The sequence below is a fragment of the Palaemon carinicauda genome, chromosome 5 (assembly GCF_036898095.1).
Source record: "Palaemon carinicauda isolate YSFRI2023 chromosome 5, ASM3689809v2, whole genome shotgun sequence".
In the NCBI taxonomy this organism is placed as follows: Eukaryota; Metazoa; Arthropoda; class Malacostraca; order Decapoda; family Palaemonidae; genus Palaemon; species Palaemon carinicauda.
Genome location: NC_090729.1, coordinates 158,839,229 through 158,845,228, shown reverse-complemented (window position 1 = coordinate 158,845,228; position 6,000 = coordinate 158,839,229).

Below are 6,000 nucleotides of genomic sequence, written 5' to 3'. Positions count from 1 at the left end.
TAGCTGAATATCAGAAAGGAGAATAATACCAAAAACTAAGGTAAAATGAAAGAATTAAAGCATTTTCTCAAGATACATTGATCACTAAAAATCTTAAAATACTGGGTTAGTATGGCAAATTTTATGTGGAATCGAAGAAGAAACCAGTTGGATATGTTTCTCGAAAATAAATTTGCATAGAAGAATCACGCCTAGAATCATAAAGGTGTTACATATAGGTAAAGAGATTGTCAATGAAAAGATCTAAATGTTGAGGAGCCACTATCCTCCACTGGTTAAAGTCAGACAATTTTTTTTTTTTTTTTTTTTTTTTTTTTTTAAGGTTCAACCTCATCCACAATAATTTTCACCATGCACTTATATTAGCTAGTTTCCTACTAAGAGATTCATCAATCAGAGACCTACCTTCAGGATGTGGACCTAATGCAAAGAGAGAAGTATCATCTGCATAAGCAACCAACTTCTTTTCTAGGCCAAATCATACATCATGCTTACTGTATAGAGTATGAAAAGTAATGGGCTAAGAACAATGAGGAACACCAGACATTAACATGCCTATAGTCATTATGGTGACCATCAACGATTACTCTTTGCAATATACCACATAAAAAATACAATAATTATGCTAAGAAAAGACCACCTACTCCTATCTGTTCAAGTTTGAAAACATGGCCTCATGATTCACGCAGTTTAAAGACCGCATTAAAATCAAGGCCAGTCATTTGAACTTTCTGACCACAATCAAAAGATTTCTGTACATCTTTGGTGGAAAATGTAAGAATTGCATCACAAGCTCTTAGACCTCTATGAGAGCCAAACTGCAAACTACAAAACAGATGATTACCTTCAGCATACCTATTTAAGCGTTTTGACAATACAAAAAAATGTTCCAAAACTTTAGATAACATGAGAGAAACGGGAACCGGGCGGTAATCAACAGGGCTACACCTACCACAACCATATTTACCTAATGGGTTAATATAACCAATTCTCCAAAAAGTGCAAAAGTAACTTATTACTAACTTGTGAAAGCAACTGACAACTTAGGAACCAAGAAATTAGCCGTGTTTATACAAATCTAAAAGCAAAAAATACCATTTGTGTCTACACCTCCAAAAACATCTAGGTCCATTCAAAGTCTTTTTTAATCTACTGGACCAAAAAGCTATACTAGTTAGTTTACCTTCAGGCAAAGACAACTGAGGAAGATTGTCACTGTCCAACACAGCAATCAAAGGGTAGCCTTTTCTTTTGGATAGTGAGTAGTAGAGTCATCTAGTTTAATAAAATAAGAAAATGTTAAGCCTTTCACCGAAGAGTGCAGATTTAAAGGTAGCCTACTATTTATATTCCTAGGTTGTACCGGAAATTACTATTAAAGTGATTGTAAGCAGTATGGTGCAGTGTGGTGATAGTAATTCAAAATTGTCTGGGTCAGGGATTGTTTCCAAAAGAATGCTTGATTGGAATTATTATCCCGCTGTATAAAAGTAAAAGTGATATAGACCAGTACAAATTTCTTAGTATATCAGACAAAGCATATGGTAGGACTTTGCCACTTTCTTGATAGTTTAATTTTGTCTTTTATCTCTTAATTAACTCATCTCTTGATGTATCGCCTCTATCTATCTCTTTTCTCAAAAGGTTTCATCATTTTAGTAATGATTCACAACATGTATGCCGTCTACCTTTAATTCTTCATCATCTTTCATGAAGATAACTTCGACCTTTGCCTCCTCGTGTTTCACCCATTTCATAGAAATAACATTTAATCTTTCTTCTCTCGGTAGATTATACAGTTGCATAAGGAAAAAACGTTTGCCATTACGTTTCGTCATAATGACGATAAATCTTTGGCTTCCTCCTAATAAAGATTGCGGCTAATTTTACTTTTGGGTGAACTTTTTCGTCATAAGGGTTGCATTTTTTCGAGTGAAACGGTTACCACTTTTCTTTGGCCTCATTCCCTTATTTCATAGATCCTTCTAGCGAGTAATTGTTTGCCTTTCGTAGAATATGATATAGGAGGACGTTAGTAACGCCATTTTTTATTATAAAAATTTACTTATAATGGTAAGGTATTTCAGGCTTAAATTCAAGACCATTTTGATCTGACATTTCTGTTTTATTTTTATGCTACTTTTTCTTTATTAGAATCATAGAATATGAATCAGATATCTTTGATACGAAAAAAGAAACATTCTCCGTAAACTATAATAGATGATGCTACTGAAAACAATAAATGTATATAATGGTGCACCATATAGGTCTCTGAAAGAAGTTAGGTATTACCATGCAATCATCTATTTGCTTTCTTCCGCAAATCACGAACAATTCAATTCCATAAGTCTCGAATGGCTAGCGTAGAAGCCGGACGGTGCCGCAGCATGAAATCGACGTTTGCAACGAGATCAAACTTCTATGTTTTCACCATGCTCCTAAATATGTTTCACCTCAGCTGATTTTTTTTTTTAATTCTTCTTTCATCTTATGCCATACACATCCCTTAACCCTCTGTCATTAAAATCTTGCACTCTCCCTGGGGTCTTCGTCTCGTATTACTGCTCACTTCGGACTTATAAACTCATATGTCAGTAACGCTTGGTTAAGCGTAAGATTTGATATGATGATTGTAGCAGCTTGTCCGTTAACAAAATATCTCGAGATAGTACGTTAACGTAGTGATTAGATTTATTAGATTTTTTAGATGTGCGTCTCTTTTCCATTAATTGAATTTTGGAGAATATCTTTCAGGATTTGACTAGATATTGCTATGAAAATCATTACCCTTGATAAAATGAATAGAAATTTCCTGTGATTTCACTTCGTCATATAGATATAAATTTGGATGTAGAGAATTATGCGAAAACGTTTTAAATGAAGCAGTTAATTATTGACATTACAGAGAGATTAATAATCCAGTCAAATTCCCAAAATGGCCACTTTTGTTTGTTAAGAGGAGTTATGTGTTTAATGGAAGACTTTTGCTATTCACTCTGTTCTTGTAATATATTACTATTAATCCGATTATACCAAATACAGACTTTTGATAGTGATTATTCCATGTTTTGATTTGCTTAATTAGGAAGGATCTATCTCTTATATTCATCCTTTAAGTTTCATCAAATGATTTTACTTTATTTTTTTTCCTGGCGATTTTGGTATCAAATGTCATTCTCGGGTTCATGAGTTTATCGTCAAAGATGACATTAAAATCTGCAAGTGGACGAAAATCTCATAGATTATTTTGTACACCATGTCTGTTCAATAAAGCTGATCTTTTCGATAACAGAATATCATTTTGACTTATAGATCGTGTAACATTGTTTTTCTTTTATTTTTTTTTTTTATGCTCCAATTGCAAACTGTTCTTAGATACTATAGAAAAAATTTTATTTCCCGATCTGAACACATTATTGTTATTGGTGAAATTCCTTTCACTGTTTTAAAATGACCTAGTGTATATGTACATGTGTGTGTTTTCCTTTTGAGTATTTCTCTTGATAAGAAGCTTTGCATCTCTATCAACGCCGGCGTCCTCTTGATAACGAATTATTTTCTTAATCAATTGAACATAGGTTTATTGGTTAACCGCTAACTTGTGAATAGTCCGTGTAGCTAATTGATGAAGATTTGACGTTTAGTCGTCTTTAAATCCTACTTCAATTCATTAATAGCAACATTTGAAACTTTTGGAGATGAAATATTTTAATCAGTATGAATTGATTAATTCACTGTTGAATGGTCTTTGCTGAGGTAAGTGTGGTACTGAGTGATGTTGCATAAGCCCTGTGAAGGTGAAATTTTGAACTTTAGATTTAAATTAAAAGTGTAAATTACCTTATTGATTATTATTGATTATAAAACTAGATAGGATAAGGCAGTGGTTTAGCAGATATGCTCATATATGTTTATTGATCAAACTTACTAATGTGCCAAATAAAAACAGTTTTATCATTCAGCATAAATTATTACACTATAAGTAGATTCTCTCCAACAGTTGAATATATTCATTGCGTGTATCGCTATACCGTCACCTCAACAGATAGATTGCCTTAGTATTTTATCAAAATAAGCTTCCTCTTAAGATTTATCTATTCCATCAAAAAAGGATAATGCCACATCTTCGTTTAGCAGAATGATGTCTCAAGAAATAACTATTCTGAAAGTTTGGAATATATTCAAGAGACAGAAACTAATTTTTCTCTTTTTTTCTAATTTTCTAGTGGGAGGTAAATAAAGGTATTTTACCCATCTCATTGGCTATCGCAGTAAAGGAAAATCATACTGGTAACACATGTCCTATTAATTTTTTGCGGAAAAGTAAAAACACCATCAACAATGCCTTTTCCAAATAATATTTGTTGAGAAAAGTAAACCTTATTTTCTTTATATATTCTCAATTAATTTACTAAATGAAAAAAGAAAAAAAACCATGTACTGCTTCTCTGAAGCAGGGTTAAAAGAATACCTTTTAACCCTGCTCTGAAGATAGTCTTATTCTTTCTTTACTGATTTTATTCTATGTACGGAGGTGTGTGTGTCTTTGTGTGTGTGGGAAAGTTTGTATAACCCGTTAGATATTTCCTTGTTTAACTGTAACGTTGATTGGCTAGACTACAGTAGTAATGCAAATCAAATTAAATGCTTTAGATTCTATGTATTAGCATACATTTATATCAAGAGAGTAAATTCAAGCTATAAATACCACTTCACTGAAAAGTGACAGGGAGAGATTGGGGGGTTTCACTTAACAGCTTAAACCACCGAATAATTGAAGTCAATAGAAAAAGGCAGTTTTTCTTCACGTCATTATTTCAGAAACACATACCGATGTCTATTTACATAAGAGGGTAAATTTGGGCAAATACCAGGTATTACTCTCTCTCTCTCTCTCTCTCTCTCTCTCTCTCTCTCTCTCTCTCTCTCTCTCTCTCTCTCTCTCTCTCTTTTAGTGTTTTTTGTTTCAGAAAAGAGCTTATTATTCTGGAGAATACCATTTGGTTGCTTTCACCTCAGAGGGTTTAGAATGACCTTCTTGTTGGGTTTTGGTGTTTATTAAGTCTCTACTTAGACAGTAGCTGACAGTCATACGCAAAATTGACCTTGAGGTACCCTTGGCATGTTTGGAGCTACTGAGAGGCCCCAGAAATTCTTTCGTCCTCAAAGTCATTAAACAATAAAGAAAGTTTTTTATCGCCTTGCTATGAGAGAGATCATTTGGGCGGGGAAGTGAAGATGTTTTCATTGTTTATTATTAAAGTCAGATATAATAGATATCTTAATAAGAATTTAGATAGATAAGCACGCACGAACACGCAAACACACAAATTCAACCCTTCCTTCCACCTCCTTCTTTCCTTACTACAACACCTCCCAGATGCTGAAGCCTTGACGAGGATGGGGGGCTTAGGGATCAGCAAATGTTCGGTGGGAATTGCTTTCCCACTGGTCCTTGGTGCCAAGCTGTTGATCCAACTAAATTAGTCAGCACTTTCTCTTTCCCTTTTGTTTATTTAATTTTTTCTCCTATTTCCAACTCTTAGGCATGAACTTGTTGGTGACTTTGGCTTGTGTTTTAATATGGCTTGGCTGCCTCTTTGGATTTGGCGCTGGTGGGATGGACCGTATACCATCTCAAAAGAACTCGAGTACCCAACGTGCCCAAGCGAGGAGAAAGTTTTATGTAAAACCTCTCCCTCAGTGCTGGGTCTGATGTTGACGGCCGTCATGACGCCTCAAGGGCTGCGGGCTGGGTGTGTCTCAGGATATTGGCCCTAGGGCGGCCCTAATTTGAGGGATGACCCTGTCCTCTGAGTGTGGCTTCTTGGTGGGTGGGGAGAATATCCCGATGAAATGAATCTTCTTGTCATTATGGCAACCCCACCAAAACCCGTTGACAACCAATCCGCTTCCTCTCTGATTTTGGCTATGAATGATTCTAAGAGCTCCATTGTTACTATGGAACCATATGAGGAACTTATGAAAACAGTTATCCTG